The 20,329-nt window shown below is 36.4% G+C and overlaps 1 long non-coding RNA gene across 1 annotated transcript; it reads right to left on the bottom strand.

The window, feature by feature from the left end:
• Positions 1 to 88: 88 nt before the first annotated feature.
• LOC106063171 (uncharacterized) lies at positions 89 to 18,388 on the bottom strand. Its single transcript, XR_008780452.1, has 6 exons — positions 18,271 to 18,388; positions 18,118 to 18,180; positions 14,606 to 14,659; positions 13,752 to 13,817; positions 10,714 to 10,763; positions 89 to 5,827 (listed from the first exon to the last, which is right to left on the bottom strand). It is a non-coding gene; the product is annotated as an uncharacterized LOC106063171 (long non-coding RNA).
• Between the last annotated feature and the right edge of the window lie 1,941 nt (positions 18,389 to 20,329).

The raw sequence follows: 20,329 nt of genomic DNA, 5'->3' as shown, positions 1-20,329 counted from the left end.
ATTATCTGCTCCATAGATTGCATAGTGTGAAGGGGAACTTTATATAAATATGCCATATGAATATGTTAATAAATGCAAGTAATTGAGGTCCATTTTTTATTTAAATTCTTTATTTGTAATTAAATTAGAAGCAGAATACAGTTTAAAATACATATAAAATATATTTACATATTATTCCGTGCTTAGACAAAAGGACTTTGGTACTGCATATCAGAGAGATCTGTTTACGCAATTAGTACTTTGCGTTGTCATGTGAAACACTGCAATCATCCTTTATCTTCGGAATCGAAGACATTTCTATTATAATTTACATTTTATAACATCAGTTAAAAACACAGTAGTTAGGGCTTATAAACACAAATAATTTTTGGGCTCGGGGTCGCAAACAATGACATGGTAAAAAGGGTTTGCCAAAAAAAAAGAACAACTGCTGACTTACAAGAAAATTGGCGCGCCTTTAACATCCACTTAGAATAAAGCGGCGCGCCTTTAACATCCACTTAGAATAAAGCGGCGCGCCTTTAACATCCACTTAGAATAAAGCGGCGCGCCTTTAACATCCACTTAGAATAAAGCGGCGCGCCTTTAACATCCACTTAGAATAAAGCGGCGCGCCTTTAACATCCACTTAGAATAAAGCGGCGCGCCTTTAACATCCACTTAGAATAAAGCGGCGCGCCTTTAACATCCACTTAGAATAAAGCGGCGCGCCTTTAACATCCACTTAGAATAAAGCGGCGCGATTTTATCATCCACTTAGAATAAGCGGCGCGCTGTTAAAATCCACTTAGAATAAAGCGGTCCGCTCATTTGGTGCACCATTTTACAATATATAATACTAGACAAATAATATAGAATCCAAAACCCACGTTTCTACACTTCGGCATTGGTTACTAGCATCGAGTTTTACGATAAACTTGTTATAATTTTTAGTCCTAGTGACTCGGTTGCAGAAAAGAATCTGGGACAACATATTGCTGACTAGCAGTACTAAAGCCCTAGTCTACCGGACCTGTGTGTTGAGCACCTTGCTGTACGGAAGTGAAACATGGTCAACCTACTCATGGCAGGAAAAAAAGCTGAATGTCTTTCACCTCCGATGCCTAAGGCGGATCTTTAAAATAAGGTGGCAAGATAAGATAACCAATGAGGAAGTGCTACAAAGAGCAGGGTGCCAGGACTTCCGCTCTGTTATCAGCAGCAGACGCTTTGGCTGGCTTGGCCACGTTCGTAGAATACTAGTAGGTCGACTTCCACAGGACATTCTGTATGGCGATCTAATAGAAGGCAGGAGAGCCGCTGGTCGCCCACTTTTACGTTATACGGATGTATGCAAACGCGACATGAAGCTCTTCAAAATCGACACTGGTAACTGGGAAGAGGTGGCACTGGACAGATCCACATGGAGAGAGAGCATAAAGGAAGGGTCACAGATTGCAAATGTCATACACAGAAGCAGAAAGAAGGGTGAAAATGCAACGGCGCCTGGTGATTATATATGCCCAACCTGCAATCGCAGCTGTGTATCAAGGATTGACTTCTTTAGTCACACAAGAAGTTGCAAAGGGAAAAGATCGTCTCTCGAGACGTAAAATGCCACAGAGTGTGACTCGGTCCTGTATTGTCATAACAAAACCTTACAGTTCATTTGTAAAATAATATCAAAATTAACAATAACAAATTAAAATAATGAGTCCAAGAATGTATAAATAAAAATAATAAACAAATTTAAATAATAAAAATACATAATTATAGTAATGAGTCATGGAATGTATAATATCAGGCACATACATAATAATTATAATGATAATGTATTATAATGAACGGAATGTAAATAGAACAAAATACACACTCAAAGTTAAACATAATAACTACACTGTGTTGTGTACTATAACAATGATTTCAGTGTCTAAAACGTTCATAGCAACTGGCTTTCCAATAACGTACATAAAGGATAGTAGATTTTTTTAAAGATTATATAAAAAAACATTACCCAATGGCTTTACCCTAAATGTGTTTATTTTGACATTGAAATTCCCTTTTTTTTTCTTGATCTAATATAACGAGCCCCATAGAATGCTATAAAGTTCATCGGTCTCTAGTTTCAGTGTCTAGTACGTAGAATAGGACTAGCCCTTAAAGTCAAGTATCACTACTCTCCCAGCCCCCAAACTGTTCTCAGTAACAAATAAGGCCTACTCTTAATTACACCTTGTGACGTTTCTGTCTTTCAGTTCCTGTATTCTTTGGCACTTTCAATAAAACTGTTTACATTTCAACAATACTCCTTTTGACCAGTGAAATGTATTCTAGTCTACATTATGCTCATCTGGAACGACCCACTTCTGACACGACCCACTTCTGACACGACCCACTTCTGACACGACCGACTTCTGACACGACCCACTTCTGACACGACCCACTTCTGACACGACCCACTTCTGACACGACCCAATTCGGACCTGTTTAACTCTTTAGTGCTTTTCTCCCCCCCCCCTTCCACCCCCCCCCTCGGCCGATTTATTTGAGTATTCTTCGAAGTGTCGGCTTTTTATATATTTGAAAAGCGCTCTGCTGGTTTCCAACTCCTTCAATTTGTAACCAAGTTTTAAAAATCATCTTAGGGTCGAGGTTACAAATAACGTTTTAGTTTCTATGTAGATTAAATTTATAACATTTAATATTGCGAAAAAAAAAGTTTAATTGAAGAGTATTTTGAAAATATACAAAAAGTTTCACTCGACTATGGTGTTGAGCTTCTTCACCTCCAAGTAAAAGTTCGATGCTCTCTCGACAGAGCTAACCGAGTGTTTTGATATAAGTGGTAAATATTCTTAAAAACTGAAGCACTTAAAAACAGTACAAAAAACAAAGTTTAGATCTAGAATCTACATTAATATATTTACAGTGATTACCTGTTGGATTTTTAGATTTTAATCTATACTACACGTCAAGATAGATAAAATGTTTAACGAAACATTACAGTCGAAGATAATAGTAATAAAAATACTTTAGATGTCAAGATTTCTTGTCTAAATCTATATGGTTAAAAAAAAAGAGATTGTTAGATTTAAATATGTAGAATTAAAATTAAGCCTACAAGCAGGGGAGAATAAAAAGTGTTTTTTTGTAATGAGTCGTCTTTGAAAAACATATTGGGGCTACATTGCGAATAATTAATCGATTGGATAAATTTAACCGCTGAGACTTCCATCGTGAAAAGTGCTCTGTTGTTCTGGAAACACATAATAAAATTTTTAATTTAATTTTTGTAAGTTTTAGTCCTCGGTAAATGGGAGAATTAGGGTTGAATTCATTTTTCAGTATATAATAGATTTTAGATTAAAATAGAAGAAAAAAGACCACCTTATGTGTAGTAAAAAATATTCTTTGAGCAATAATAGAAAATCAAAATGTAAAATTTAGTTGATACAAATTTACATTGAACAGAACGTTATATGTATTCAAAGTTTGTTCAAACGATAGGTCTTTCAAACCGTGTTAATAATAATATATATGTATATATATATATACATATATATATATATATATAAATATGGGACTATACGTCGTAATCAAAGATTTATTAAAACAAAATATATAAATAGATCATGCATTGAGTATTAAATATAAAATGCAAATCTTATGATTCTATGAAACAAAGGCGCGAGTTAGAAGAAAAGCATAGGCGTAGCAAGGAATTTTTTTTTGTCTGGGAGAATTTGGGAGGAAATCCTCCCCCCGGTCATATATATATATAATACCACTTATTGTACTCTAAATTAGGTTTTTCGTGGAGTTAGCGAAAGACTGTAGACACCGCGCCCAGCTCCCGTAGCGAGGTTCGACAAGTTCTATCACCGGTTTTTAAAACAAAAAGAATGCATATTCTGAGGTAAATACCGTGCATTATCCTACTATTTAGAAATTTTAGTTCAAAAACCAAATCTCTTATTCACTGCACTTTATTAATGAAGCCCAGCGATTGTTAGAAATTTCTTTAAGCTTGTCGCGTTTTGCCTGATGGGTTGTCGGGACAAGAAAATGAGAGAGGGTACTGGTCCATGTGCGGCATTAGGTCTGCCCTTGAATGGGACAAGGCGACCTTAAAACTCATTGCCCGCTTTCGTGCTCTAAGGGAGTAATTCTCAACATGATTCGCTACTAATGAGGTTTCTGATTCAGTAGAAATGTGTGAACCCTCTTGGCTACGCTCATGGAATTTGGTGGCTTTAGTTTCCTTTAGATTTTACATCGAAAAGGGAAGTTTTATTGTCAAAACCATCTGCTGAGAGGTTTTAAACTAAAAAATCTTTGAAGGTTTTTTAAACAAACTCAAAACCCCCTTAGCTACGCTTATAGAATTTGGTGACTGTATTTTTCTTTAGAATAATATTGAAGAGAGGGGTTTTAAAACCTCAAATGCTTGGGGGGGGAACTCTAGATCATCTGGAGGGGGTTTTAAACTTAAGGCCCTCTGGAGGTGGGGGGAGTAAAATCTTGGCTACGCTTAGAGAATTTTGTTTGTGTAGTTTGCTTTATTTTTTTATTGAAGAGGTGGTTTTTAGCTACAACCCCGCTGAAAAGGGTTTTAAACTCAAATTCTCTTGAAGGGATTTTTACTTAAAGCCAACTGGAGTAGGTTTTTAAATGCAAACCTCCTCTTGGCTATCCTCATAGTATCTGGTGACTGTTGTATGCTTTAGTCTTATATTGAAGAGGGGGTTTATTATAAAAAAAAGATTCAGATGGGGTTTTAAACTCAAAATCCCCCTTGGCTATGCTAATAAAATTTGGTGACTGTCATTTGTATTTTTTTTTATAGAGGAGGGGGGTTTAACTTCAAAACACAAAGCCTATTTGATGCGCTGGGACGAGTGATGGTTTAACATTAAAATCTTACCCAAAATAAACAAAATCAAAGCAAAAGATCAGTCATTAAATTCAACCCACCGAAGGGGGGAGGGATTTCAATTCGGAAGACGGGGTTGAACCCCAAGAACCGTTCTTGGCTACTCCAATGATTGATAGGTAAATATAACCTATTTGTTAAGGTTACCATTTTTATCTTTATTAAAGACATACAAAGTATGTCTATACGTATTGGCATATGAAGCAAATAGTTAGAGACATTCACTCCGTCAAATTAAATAGAGTTTCCAGCTGATGTAATAGTTCAGCATTAAGTTTTGTCAAATGAAGAGAGTCGTCCACGATCAAATATTTAGGTTCTAAATAGTTAAGCACTCTTCCTTTTTAAAAAGCTAATATTAACTCACCCTGTTAGTCTGTCTGGTCAAAAGTTTGTACATGTTATTTCTCTCATACACATTTTCGGATCAAGTTCAAACTTTGCACAAATATTCATTGGCAGACCGATTAGTCAATTAATTACTGGTAAATAATTATTTTGTTTTATACAGACAGTGGAAATTAATCCTTTGCAACTAAATATGTAGTTTTCCGTAAACATTTGATAAACTGAACAAGTCATTTCTCCCATAACCATTCTCCAATTAAATTGAAACTTTTAACAATCATGTATTGTACCCAACAAAACATAAATCAATTAAAAAAAACTAACACAATAGTCAATTATTTTTATGCGATTAATTACTTCATTGGACATTGATAATGGAAATTAGATTCTACATTTTTTAAAGATATAGCTGCAAGTACAATTAAACAAGCATGTCATTACAAAAAAAAAAATATAATTATCAATGAGTGGAAAAACTAACATATTAGTTGCGAATAGTATTATTAGTAAACTTATATAATATAAACAAAAGTATTTAGATCCAGCATTTCGAAATCTCTGAAGAAGCTGAAAAAAAAGCATTAATATAATTAATCTTTGTGGAGCTGATTTAGTTTAAAAAGACAGACACTCATTTATTGGTTTTTAGTAGCCTAATCGTCTAGCTCTCACTTGATGTATTTCTTAAAGTTTTGTAAACATTTTAAAAAAACATTATAATATTGCATCTTTTATAATGTAAGATAATTATATTTTCGGTGGCCAAACAAATCAGAAGGTTTGCAATTAGTTTTGTGTAGTTTGACTATACTTTGTGTGAATTCTCCATTAGACTAAAAAAAAAAGGAAACGATCATGTAAAAGTAAAGAAATATAGTGAACTAGTTGACCAACGGCGTAGCATACGCCGCTATTTAGTGACGTGTGGACACTTCCTGAAAGAGACTGTGAGTGAAGGAAAAGAAGGAACTCTGGAGAGAGCAACATACAATTTTATGGCTTTTATATAGTGCTACTTATTTATCAGACTTATAGCATGCTCAGAGCGCTATGGTCCAATCTCACTTGTGGTCCACTGGGTGGAGGGGTATCTGGGAGAGGTTTTCCATGCTGCCGTTAGGCGCTTAGTAAACACAATTCTGCTCGAGTCGGGTGTCGAACCTTGAGCCTCCATCATAGGTAAGCTCAGCCAAGGTAGGTTCAAGCGTACTTAGCCTCTTGACCACGCTTTCCAACAACTGACCTTGACTGAAAACAGGTTTTGGAAGATATTGGCTTTGTGCTGTATTGATTGTCATGGCAAAGACTACTAATCTAACAGGGAATTGTATGGGCGCAAATTAGAATCTGATGGAGTAAGGGATATCCAGGCAATTTGTGAGGTAGCAGCTGCGAAAGTTTTACACTCCAGTACGATGAGTGAATGCCACCGCTAAATAGCAGGGATATGGAGATACGTTGACCCGGATTGTAAACTCGAGAAGGGTCATGCGGACGTTCTCGAAAGTGAATAGTGATAGTAGCATGAAGTATTTGAGACATCGACACAATGTCATCCTCGCCACCATAAACGCCGGAAGTAGACAGCGTATTGTCAAGCAAACTGTATGACTGTTCTGCCGTGAGTAAAAACAGCAATTTTGAGAGCAACAGCTTCGTCGATGACATTTTTCCAGAACTATGCGACTGATAAAAATAAACAGTTCCCTGATTCAGGAATTTCGACTACATTGAAAGGCCTGTTGACTCCACGAAATATATGTGAAGCGTTGGCCATGGTTAGGAAATGAAATGCAATACGAAGGATCAAAATCAAAACAAAGCTACAGATTTGCACTATTTTAATGACACCAGATATTGACGTGTGTAAAAAAATACACACACAAATATAGTCAAGTGTATAGAATGTATAAAGAGAAAGATTTTTTTGGTCTCCCCCCCCACTTTTTTTTTGACCCGTGCTTTCTGTCGCCTCGATAGTTACGTGGGGTATCTCTAGTCCGACTTGTTACTAAGCGTGATCTATGTAGGAATCATAATTTTCATGTTTACTGAATGAATTCGCTACACGCAAGGCTGGTAAAGTAATTTTGTACGAAATATAGAATTAATAAAATGCAAAGACGAATTTATTTTCTAATACAAATACTTACTTTTCACTTAAATCCGTATTCCTACCCAAACTGGGGCCCGCGAAATCCGTTTCGCATAGGGACCCACAATGGTTAAATACGGCCTTGCTATTTAGTGACGGGTGAATACTACTTGTTCTACACCCCCCCCCCACCGCTTTTTTTTTTGGTTGCTAAATTCACGTGGGGTAACTGTAGTCCGAATAGCAGAAATAAAAGAGTGATCTTTCCATTATTTCTTGGTGGTGTCAGGAATGCTTGAGCCATGAAGAGAATTATATATTTAGATATTTACAGCTCAGAGCTAACCCTTACCTATTAAAAATGAATCTAAAATTTAAAAAAATAGTAATTTATTATTCTTCGTAAATTATTTTAAATATTTTTTTGTGAAAGTAAGTATGTAGTATGTCTGTTATGTGGGATTGGCAGAGCTATTTTGTGTGACTTTTTAGGGACAAACACATTGAGCTTTATTGTAATCATTGAATTCTCTGAACGGGTACTACAGTGTGTTATGAAATAACGACCATAGAGAAGGGATTAGAGTAATACTCCCATCCCTACACCTAATCCCTACCCTACCACTTCCCCTAACCATACCCCAATCCATAAGTCTGACCTTAACACTCATCTCTAACCCTAGCCATAAACCCTAAGTCTAATTCTAAACTAACCAATCAACTTTAACAATGCTACATAACAAGGTAATCTGCACATTAATTGATTTCGCACATTATCGGTAAAAGGCGTTGTCAAGAACATTCTATTTACGACCTACATAATGAAGATATTCTCTAAGATTTTAAATGAAAAAAAAAATTAGACATGAATCTTTAAAATTATTAATCTAAACAAGACAATAAAGAGAGTTTGTGTTATAACAATAACTCAGAGGCGGCCCACCGTCGAATCCATCCATGAACCAAAAATAATCATGCTTGTTTCGATCGTTTAAAGGTTAAAGTAATACGATTTCAAAAAATCGTTTGGCGTTATTTTTCAATTAAAAGAAAACAGGACAATACGTCATCATTAAAAGACTTTTCTAACTATTCTGGAATAAGGAATTGAAATAGAGTTTGCTTGAAAACAGAGCAGCGCTTACTGATCACTTAAAAGCAACACGCAAAGCTCTCAGATACGTGCCCTCCCCAACTATTTCGCTAAATTTGTTGGAGTAGCTTACAGCGCACTGAGCATATATATATATATATATGCATATATATATATATATATATATATATATATATATATATATATATATATATATATATATATATATATATATATATATATATATATGTATATGCATATATATATATATATATATATATTAGGGGTGCACCGGATAGTACTTTTTGATATCCGGCCGGAGCCGGATATGACCGGATAGTAAAATTTGATATTCGGCCGGGGCCGGAGCCGGAGCCGAATACCTAAGTGTCTTGTAAATAGCTTGTATTGCTGAGCATTTTACGAAACTGTTAAATAACATACCTATATTTGTTGGTATTATTTTTTTTTCCTTTTATATACCTTATTGTTTTAAACTCTGGTACTGATTGATTTATTCAAGCTTAACAGTATTTATAAACAAAAATTAATCTGTGTAGCATGTACGAGGCCACCAACCATAAAGGCTGTGTGTTGGAGGGTCAATGTAAAATATGTTAGTATATATTTAACTAGTTACTAATGTAAATCTCTCATCTGGCTTGTATGGTGGTTGGATGTATGTGTTCAAGAATTTCTGACCAACAACTGGTCATCAGACTTGTAATTTTAAGTCCAAAGACTGCTTCTGGTTCTGGTTTCAAGGGCTTAATACTGATAGCTGTAAGTTAATAGTTGGAATCTGAAGCGTAGTAGGTCATATATTTATTAATCCATTTGCGGCAAACGATATTTTATTAACAGCAGGAACATCTATTATACCTACTCATAGCCTGAGCCTTAAATGTTGCGAAGCATAGATTTAATTGTAGTCTGTAGGCCTATTATTGGTATCTATGTTTAGATCTACTGTTATATAGATCTAAGAAAATCAGGAAAATCAACTATAGAAGAAAAAAAAACGCATTCACACCCTCCGTACCAAAAAAAAATATAAATAGACTCTGTGTTCGACTGATAGTAACAATCTGGTCAGATAGACGTAGTGAGCCTACACATGTAGTCCTAGTGTAGTGTGTATAGATGATTGTGTTGACCATCACGCGTTTTTGTTCTTGGGCATTCGCAATAGTGTTTAGTGTGCAGGCGAAAAAAGATAACACAATGGCATGGCCAGTCAAGCATATAGATAAATTATATCTGTGCCTTAGTTACAGAGGTCAAGTGTTTCTTAATATTCCAGCATATTTTTTCTTTGTTTGCTAGATCTAATTGTGGTGTTTTAGATTAATTTATTTTCTGCGATGTTAAATTTTACTGTAAGGTTTTCCTTAATATATTAAGTCAATAGATTAAAACAATGATATTAGTTTTCTTTCTAAAAGTTTTAATACAAGGGGAAAAAATACATACACGCACACATGCACATATTTGTTTTATTTTATTGTGCAACGAACGTGTGTTCAGCGCCCTAAATGACATTTCTCTCCAAGTAAACAAACTTAGTCTCATCATCTAGTCACCTCTAGACAGTGTCAATGTTTCTCAACAATCTGCGTTAATCCATTCTGGCTTAAGAATGGTCAATGTCTATCAATACATTGTCATGGATTAAACAAATAAGAAGTTGAGCGTGTTGAGTCTCTTGAGCCCTCCCTTTAAAGATACCCCTGGTCAGTGTCTGTTTGGCTTGTAGTCCAGCCTCCTAATTGAGACTTTAAGTAAACAAACTTATTGTCCCTGCCAATAGTATAAAAGGTGTGGGTTGTGGTCCAGACCCTTGATTGACAACCTATCTCATAATAAACACACTCATACCAGAGTATATATTATATATATATATATATATATATATATAAGAACGATAGTTGAGGTATATAAATGCATTAAAAAAAAAAGATAATGATTTAAATTAAGCGCACTTTTAAATTCGATCACACAACTCACTTTATAATTGTTGATTTCTATTTCGTATTTTTACGAAACCTAATGTTCTGTTTCTCTACATTGTTTGTTTTTTTTATAAAAAGTTTAGTTTCAATGAAAAGAATAGCAAAAAATTTTATAATGCAAGTATGATTCTTCCAAAATTGAAGCTGATTTCAATCAAATGTACTTAGTTATGAACAATTTAAGACACATGACTTCATCTTTAGAGCCAAGGTTTATATATATATATACCGAAGAAATATTGTGTTTATTTACCTGTATTTGAAATATATTTCTCTGGTTCAGTTGAGTTAGCTGAGCTTGTTCTTAAAAAAAAACAAAAATCAATTATATAATTTATTGTGTTCACATTTTCTTTAGACTATCTTAATGAAATACAAAATTAATGATGCACTAATATATTACAATGGATTTATGCTGCGTCATAGTATTTTCAGAACGCTTTATACATGTGTGTAAAATGTTTTGTTTATATTTTGATTTCATAACTAAAATAAAGAGTCAATCAAAAACTGCACAAAATGTTTTGTGGAAAACCCGAGTTAACGCATATCAAACTTTGTAGACATTTAGTTCAATACAAGCAATTGATAACGTTCAATAGAAGAAGTCGGATATTTTAGACAATGTGTCATCATCTGTAAGAGGCTGTCCTATGTGTTTATCATCATAGATTGTATGTGCTATAAGAAGACATTGTCCTTGCTATATCGACTGTTAACCTATCTCTTCTAGTACTTAAAGTAGGTGGACGGCTGAGCTGGCCAGCAGAAGTGAGACACTCAGCGTCTCTAGCCATGAGGCTTTCTCATGGAAGGCTGTTTGATGTTATGACGTCACAAGCAGAGAAGTGCTAAAGAAAGGCAAGTTTGAGATCAATTGAAATACATGCAACGTTCTGTTAAGGAATTGTTGAGGTGGATATGAAGAGATTTAGCAAGTTCACTCAAAATGGGAGCGCGGTGGCTGAGTAGAAAATCTTTTGATTTTGATCAGAGGAGTCTAGGGTTCTAATCCCGTTTAAGACTTGGATTTTTTAAATTCGGGTTATGTAAGGCCCCTTCCTTGTGTTAGTTAACGTTTATTTATAAGAACCCGTAAAAGGGTTGTGCTGGACACATGACAAACTTTTTAACCGTGGGTCACATAAACAGATAGACTTTCCATCATCTGATTACAAGGTCTGAACGTGGTGCGACTGATTAGTTAAACTTCTAATCGAGTGCAAAAATAGTCAGTAAGGTGGTAGTCACAGTGTGGTAGTCACAGTGTGGTAGTCATAGTATGATAGTCACTGTGTGGTAGTCACAGTGTGGTAGTAGCTGTGTGGTAGTCACAGTGTGGTAGTCACAGTGTGGTAGTTACAGTGTGGTAGTCACAGTGTGGTAGTCACAGTATAATAGTCACAGTTTGGTAGTAACAGTGTGGTAGTTACAGTGTGGTAGTCACAGTGTGGTAGTCACAGTGTGGTAGTTACAGTGTGGTAGTAGCTGTGTGGTAGTCACAGTGTGGTAGTAGCTGTGTGGTAGTCACAGTGTGGTAGTAGCTGTGTGGTTGTCACAGTGTGGTAGTCACAGTGTGGTAGTCACAGTGTGGTAGTCACAGTATGGTAGAAACAGTGTGGTAGTCACAGTGTGGTAGTAGCTGTGTGGTAGTCACAGTGTGGTAGTAGCTGTGTGGTAGTCACAGTGTGGTAGTAGCTGTGTGGTTGTCACAGTGTGGTAGTCACAGTGTGGTAGTTACAGTGTGGTAGTCACAGTGTGGTAGTCAAAGTATGGTAGTCAAAGTGTGGTAGTAACAGTGTGGTAGTTACAGTGTGGTAGTAACTGTGTGGTAGTCACAGTGTGGTAGTAGCTGTGTGGTAGTCACAGTGTGGTAGTCACAGTATGGTAGTCACAGTGTGGTAGTCACAGTGTAGTAGTAGCTGTGTGGTAGTCACAGTGTGGTAGTAGCTGTGTGCTAGTCACAGTGTGGTAGTAGCTGTGTGGTAGTCACAGTGTGGTAGTCACAGTGTGGTAGTTACAGTGTGGTAGTCACAGTGTGGTGGTCACAGTATGGTAGTCACAGTGTGGTAGTAACAGTGTGGTAGTTACAGTGTGGTAGTCACAGTGTGGTAGTCACAGTGTGGTAGTTACAGTGTGGTAATCACGTTGTGGTAGACACATTGTGGTAGTCACATTGTGCTTGTCAGAGTGTGGTAGTTACAGTGTGGTAGTCACAGTAGGTAGTAGCTATGTGGTAGTCACAGTGTGGTAGTTACAGTGTGGTAGATACAGTGTGATAGTCAGAGTGTGGTAGTCACAGTGTGGTAGTCACAGTGTGGTAGTCAGAGTGTGGTAGTAGCTGTGTGGTAGTAGCTGTGTGGTAGTAGCTGTGTGGTAGTCACAGTGTGGTAGTCACAGTGTGGTAGTCACAGTGTGGTAGTCACAGTGTGGTAGTCACAGTGTGGTACTCACAGTGTGGTAGTCACAGTGTGGTAGTCACAGTGTGGTAGTCACAGTGTGGTAGTAGCTGTGTGGTAGTAGCTGTGTGGTAGTCACAGTGTGGTAGTAGCTGTGTGGTAGTCACAGTGTGGTAGTAGCTGTGTGGTTGTCACAGTGTGGTAGTCACAGTGTGGTAGTCACAGTGTGGTAGTCACAGTGTGGAAGTCAGAGTGTGGTAGTCAGAGTGTGGTAGTCAGAGTGTGGTAGTCACAGTGTGGAAGTCACAGTGTGGAAGTCACTGTGTGGTAGTCAATGTGTGGTAGTTATAGTGTTGTAGTCGCAGTGTGGTAGTAACAGTGTAGTAGTCACAGTGTGGTAGTCACTGTGTGGTAGTCACAGTGTGGTAGTCACAGTGTGGTAGTCACAGTTTGGAAGTCACAGTCTGGAAGTCACAGTGTGGTAGACACATTGTGGTAGTCACTGTGTAGTAGTCAATGTGTGGTAGTTATTGTGTTGTAGTCACAGTGTGGTAGTCACAGTGGGAGGGAAATAAAAAGTTTGATTGAAACATTGCAATTTGATGACGATTTTAGGTGGAAATTAAGCCAGGTTACACCTAATTACGAATTATCCCCAAGACAAAATGGAATCACCTGTTATGGGTGAGTTGTAAAAGTATATTAGTCTTTTGCATAATTATTGAATTGGAAAAAAGGTAGTAAAAGAAATGGTTAGATGTGAATCAAATGTTTGGAGGTGAAAGAAATATTTACAGGTGTAACAAATATTAAGCGATGAAATAAACGTTTAGCTTTGAAACAAACATGTGCTAAGCTTTATTGATTGTAATTGATAAAATATAAAAAAAACCTTGTTCTCTGAGTCTATTTGCTTGAGTTTCTTGTTCCATTCTGTCCTTAAATGAAGTCAACAATTCTGTCAATGGAAATGTCTCAATGGTAGAATTTCAAACTACATTACTCTAAATGTATACTATTTCTTTTCAGTCAATAAAGGTAAGGTAAGTATGATGGTATATAGTTTTTTTTTCTTTAAATCTTTAAGTAGCTGTGATTCCCAACTAATCACACGTGACTTGTTGTGAGGCCAATTGAACCATCGGAAGCCTCGTATAAATGAATACGTTCAGAGGGGATTCAATGGACTAAACCATTTTTTAAACGCTGCTTATATAATCTGCGGTTTAAGATCAATTATGTCAGTCTGTCTGTCAGTCTGGGGGGAATCCTGGTCAAGTTCTTTCTGCCAGTTTCCACTTTCGGATCAAATTAATAAGTGATAATTAATTAATTTTGTTGTATTTAGGAACGATGGGATAATTCTTGCTAAAATTAAGACATATGGCTATAAATGTGCGGATCTATTCCTTTAAAAAAGCTAGTTTATTAAAAAGTATGTTTTGTTTTTACTTGTTTTCTCCAGACAAGCTGAAAGTTATAAACATGTATTCTACACGCTGATTACATCAAATTATATATATATAACATTTAGAATTATTGTACATTAATAACAACAAAGAAACGATGCTATAAATCTTTTATTAGCGTCATTTTCAATTTTGGATAATGGGATTTAAACAATATTTTAGCCAACGTAACAACAACAGAAAATGTATACTTCAACTGCCGACAACATGGAAACTATGTTTTTTAATAATATTTAAAGAATAAATAAATTAAAAAAATAATTGAATTTTTACAAACCATTTTGAGTAGAAAGTTGAAGTCGCAAATTTTCTTTCACATTCCTCAATAGATCTACACACAAAATAAATTCTATTTACAGCATAGAAAAAAAAAGAATTTAAAATTTTTTAACTGTTTTTTTCTTTCAAATACATGTAGATACAGTGGATGGATTCATTATTTGGATATAGCCGGTTCAAGCTAAAATAAAAAAATATATAATAATAATAATAATTTTATTTATAAAGCGCTGTTAACAAACAAAAATGTAGGCTCAAGGCGCTGTAACAACATTACAAACATAAACACAACTGCTAGAATAACAGTTAATCTAAAAAAGTTTTAAACAAGTAGGTCTTAATGTTCTTCTTAAAAGTGGTATAGCATGTTGTCTGTCTGAGATCAATGGGGAGTGAGTTCCAAACCTTTGGTCCGTGAACTGAAAAAGCACGCAGACCGTAGCTTTTGAGGGAGAAACGTGGCACTACTAAAAGCGTTGAGTCCATTGAGCGCAGGGTTCTCTGGGGGACATATGGAGTAATCAGTTCGCTAAGGTACAAGGGCATCTCATTGTTATATATACACTGATGACAAAGTGTGGCGACCTTGTAATCGATTCTCGCTTTCACGGGAAGCCAATGGAGCGTGCGCAAGAGCGTAGTAGCAGAATCTTGTCTAGTTTTTTTAAGGACTATTCGAGCGGCGTTGTTCTGTATACGTTGCAGCTTGGCTATTTTGTCATCAGGTATACCTGCTAGCACGGCGTTGCAGTAGTCAAGGCGGGAGAGTATGAATGCCACAGCTAGCGTTTTTGTTGACTCCGTTGTTAAATATGGTCGGATCTGGCCTAATCTGCGCAGCTGCAGATAAAGACCTTTGCAGAGCTGATTTATGTGTGGGTCGAAAGATAGTGTTGAGTCGAAGAAAACTCCAAGATTCCGCACTACATGGAAAAAAGGAACATGGCAGTTCGTGATAAAGAGAGAATCTGTGCTTTCAACTTTTGAGACATTGTTCCTAGTGCCAATCTTAATTATTTCTGTCTTGTCTTCGTTCATCTTGAGTTTATTTTCAACCATCCAATCGCTCACCCTTGCAACGGTACTACTGATTTTCTCTGCCAGATGCGACACCTCTGAGGGTACTGATGAATCGTATAACTGTGAGTCATCGGCAAAAAAATGGTATAAGATGCCGGTTGGCCGTATGACACCGCTGAGTGGATATGTGTACATAGTGAACAGTACTGGGCCTAGAACTGATCCTTGGGGTACTCCGTACTTCAAAAGTAAGCTTGTTGATTCCGTCCCGCTAACAACGACACTTTGGGTGCGTTCCGTCAGGTAGGATCCAAGCCACTTTAGGACGACTCCTGCTAAACCAAAAGTTGCAGAGAATCTGGCTATCATAATTTCATGATCTAGCGTATCAAAGGCTGCGGACAAGTCCAGCATAGAAAGAATTGATATGTGGCCTTTGTCGGAATTGTGAAGTAAGTCGTTTAGTACCCTGACCACTGCTGTCTCTGTGCTACGGCACTTCCTATATGCAGATTGAAATTCTTCCAAGAGACAGTACTGTTCAAGATGAGAAAGAATTTGCACTAACACGATGCGCTCCAGAAGCTTTGACAGGAAGGGAAGATTTGAAACCGGGCGATAGTTTTTTAGACATTCCGGGTCAAGACTGGATTTCTTTAATAAGGGCCTGACAAGTGCATGCTTAAATTGCTGTGGTACAATGCCTGAAGTCAGTGAAGAGTTCACAATGTTGGTAATTGTAGGTACAAGCTCATCTAAACATTCAAGGAGCAAGGAGGTTGGAATGGGATCAAGGTCACATGACTTATTTGGCATCTTCAAAATAGTACTTTTGACATAATCTTCAGATACTCGCTGAAACTCGCAAAAAGGAGTATTTTGAAAAATTGGAGAGTGGTCAAGCTGTGATGAGAGGGATGGCATGTCATTTCTAATCTGCTCAATCTTCCCAATGAAGAATCTATTGAAGGAATCAGGAAGCTCAGATACTGGGATAGATGACGGCAAACGTTCGTTATTTGCTCCCCCTAACATATTTTGTTCTTCAGACAAATGAGTTAATACCAAAATGTAAGAATTGTTAATAGCCTCTAGTACTAAGAAACATTAGTCACTATTTCTGTTTATAAAGTTAGAGACAAACAAAGCGCAGTGTTTGTTTCTTATCCCCAAGACTCACATCTTTCTTTCAGCCTAAACTTGTTAAGTCTCTAATTGATACATTATTAGTTAATTAAGAAAACTTTTACATTAGGATTTCAATTACTAACCCAGTGCGCATGTGTAAAATGTTATCAGTTGAGTATTAATTTGTTAAAAGCATTTTTTTCATAATGAACTAGTAAAGAAAAGTATATTTTTTAATGTTTAACTAGAATAAAATATCTCTTACACAATTAATTTACACTTAAGTGATTATTATTTAAAAAAAAAACTTATTTCTTTCTTTAATTTTCTGTTATCTATCTGTAATATTGTCATATTCAATTGTATCCTTTCTGCAAATAATGCAAGTATATTAACATTTAAAAGACTTTTTAACAAATTTCTTAAAAAGCCAAAAAAAAAAAAAATTAAAAATAAAAAAAAAAATACATTATTTAAACTTTTAATTTTAGAAATCAAACATCTCCATTCTAGTTGACTTTGCCATAACTTGCTGGTTTGGTAGAAATTTACTGGCACATCGTTGAAATAAAAAAAAATAATAATAAAAAGGCATCGTATATCAAACACAGCTACAATCTCTTGAAGAACTTATTCATAAATTATAAATATCTAAACGATCCTTAAAGACATTCTGCACCCATCAAACAAATGTTACATCTATTCTGGACGTAGTGGTCGTCTAATCTTTCTCGGGGCTTAAACAGAGATTTTTTCTTTTTTTCAGTGTTTTAAGGTCAAGGTCATCTGTCGTCACCAAGAAGTACATAAAAGCTTATTTCATAAAAACTGGTTATGTGTGTGTGAGTGTGTATTTATTTCGAGTGTACATGGCTGTCATGTTTGTATCTATATATTGCTATTGTTACTGTAGTTCTCTGAGGTGGACAGTTGTCAAACAGAATTTCCATTTGTTTGGACCAATAAAACTATCGCATCTTATCTTTTTTTCTGTTTCTGTGTCATAAAAAGAAAGTCTACTACAGTGACCAACAAAATTTTTCGTGCAGCTTAAAATTCATTTTTTTAAATTTAAGTAGCTTTTTAATTTTTACGTTTACTTCTATGTTTAATTATTTATATTTCTGAAAAGATCTAGAAGCTGCATCTAAAAATGTAACCACTAGAGCTTTTAACATCAAACATCAAAAGCTAATTTTATTGACCATAATCACATTTATAAGTTTTTCTGTTGGGGTGTGAGAAATATTGCAGATTTTGTATAAGATATGTTTTAATAGTATTCACAAAACCATTTAAATTTGACACTAAAAATGAATTTAAATAAAATAAATTCAATAAAAAAGAAATATAAAAACTAACCTTTATCTGATGATAGTTCGTTTATTTTCTGCTGTAACGCTTGTAATGATGCTGCTAATTCATCTAAGTAAATTTTAGAAATATTATAGGATTATAAATATGGCACACACAAAAAATAAATCACATGTACATGTATATAGTAATGTTTCGAACATTTTTCAGCTTCCAACATTTGCTTGTCTTCCAAACTCTTTCGAAAATTTGAATCTACCTCATCTTTCAAAGAATAAAACATATTTATAATTTAGAAGTTAAACCCTATTTGTACAACGATACAAAGTTAGTATGTACAAACATTTGAGTTACATTTGAGCTAATCTCTACTGAAACAAGATTATCAACTGAGTGTTCACCAGACAAACAAAACGCATACTTTTAAAAAGCTTCATTAAGTTTACTTTTCCTTTTGGGCGCCTACTTAAAATAAATGGAAGAAACATTAAAACAAAATAATATTTAAAAAAAAGCTTATAATATGTGTAATTGCATCAATTAGTTTTGATCAGCCATGTAATTAAATGTGTAATAGTTCTAGACTAACATAATAAATTCGTGCGATTAGAAATATTTTTTTTTTTAAGTTTTTGTTTAGAGCAACGTCACGCTTAAGTTTTCACAATACTCTATATGATCCTGGACCAGTTTGGAAAATAGGAGGGGAGGGTGCAAACCATAAATGTATCTAGGTCACTAGGTCACATAAATGCATTTAACGAAAAAACAAAAACTGTATGACTTTAATTTTAACTCAAGGTCTCAAGCCCTCTCAGATCAATGCACTAACCAGCGAAAAGATTTGGATAACAGTAGGCGTTATAATTATCTATTATTATTGTTATCTATTTCTCTACACCAAATATAAAGGGAACTAATTCAACCTATCACCGGTAACTACCACTCTCATTGTATTTTCAAAGACATTACTGTCAGAGATGGAGTGACCTCTCCATTGCTGGGGGAAAGCCTGGGCGGTAAATTTGCGAGTGCTAGGCTACCCACACGTCAGCACACGCCTCTCTTCCATACTGACCGGGTCCAAAGGAATGGCGAGCCATCACAATTTGGGGACAGGTGGCTGCAGGAGTTTGCCAGAGAGCAGTAGTCTTAGTACTGTCCCCCCGCCTACGGGGCTCCAGGACCGGATTTTCTGTTAGGGTTTACTCCCTTAGCCTTAGACCTTACAGGGACACACACACAAGGCAGTGCGGCTATTGACCTATAGCTAGGGGTTTGGTTTGTGGGCAACAGGGCGTGTCCGCACGCCGACGGGCCATGCCTGCCTCACATCTTGGGGCCAAACCTCCTCCGAGACCCTTGCAGTTTAGCCTGAGGCTTCGCAGCCTCAGTTTCCATCTGCCACCACGAGGAGGTACTGCATAGGACTTGCTGTGGAGAGGCTAGGTGCTGGCAAGAGAGACTTACAAAATTCTCCCCTTTCACAGATGCTAGCCAGCGGTGGCAACAAGTTAAGCTACCACACTAGACGCTTCACACAGCCATTGGACAGACTAGACGCCAGGGACCACTCTTGACGGTAGGAGGGGCTTTTTAGCCTCACTGGATAGCTACTGCCTTAAGCCGAGCAGCCCTCGGACAATAAAGTGCTATCACGCCACAGCTTGCCGCACCACTGGGTGCTTGGTGCTAAGACAAAATCAAAAAGCAAGCTGCTCACCCGCACCTGCAAGTAAAATCAAAAGAAAACCCTCAACATTAATGCGTTTAGCAAGATGGAACATACGACAATGTGTCCTGGCTTCAATACTGACCCTGAACTCGTCACAGACATGCGACAAACAGCTATCATCGACAGAGAACTCAGCAGACTAAACATTGATGTGGCCTGCCTGCAAGAAACCAGACTGGCAGACAGCGGATCTCTTACAGAAAGCAACTATACATTCTACTGGCAAGGAAAACACGAACAAAGCCCTAGAATACATGGCGTCGGCTTTGCAATAAGAAACAGTCTCGTCCCCTGCATTGCAATGTTTTACATTGGCAATGAAAGAGTAGCACACATGAAATTTGCATCACCGCAAGGCTAAGTTAATATAATCTGTGCTTACTCACCAACCCTTGCTGCACCAGAAGAGGACAAAGACAGATTCTTTCAAGCTCTAGAGGACGTAATTAAAAGTATTCCAAAATCCGAGCACCTCTATATAAATGGTTGATTTGATTTGTTGATTTGAGGCACATCGGCACAATT

This window comes from Biomphalaria glabrata, chromosome 11 (assembly GCF_947242115.1).
Source record: "Biomphalaria glabrata chromosome 11, xgBioGlab47.1, whole genome shotgun sequence".
In the NCBI taxonomy this organism is placed as follows: domain Eukaryota; kingdom Metazoa; phylum Mollusca; class Gastropoda; family Planorbidae; genus Biomphalaria; species Biomphalaria glabrata.
The sequence above is the reverse complement of the archived record's forward strand: the minus strand, read 5'-3'. Positions and strand labels throughout refer to the sequence as shown.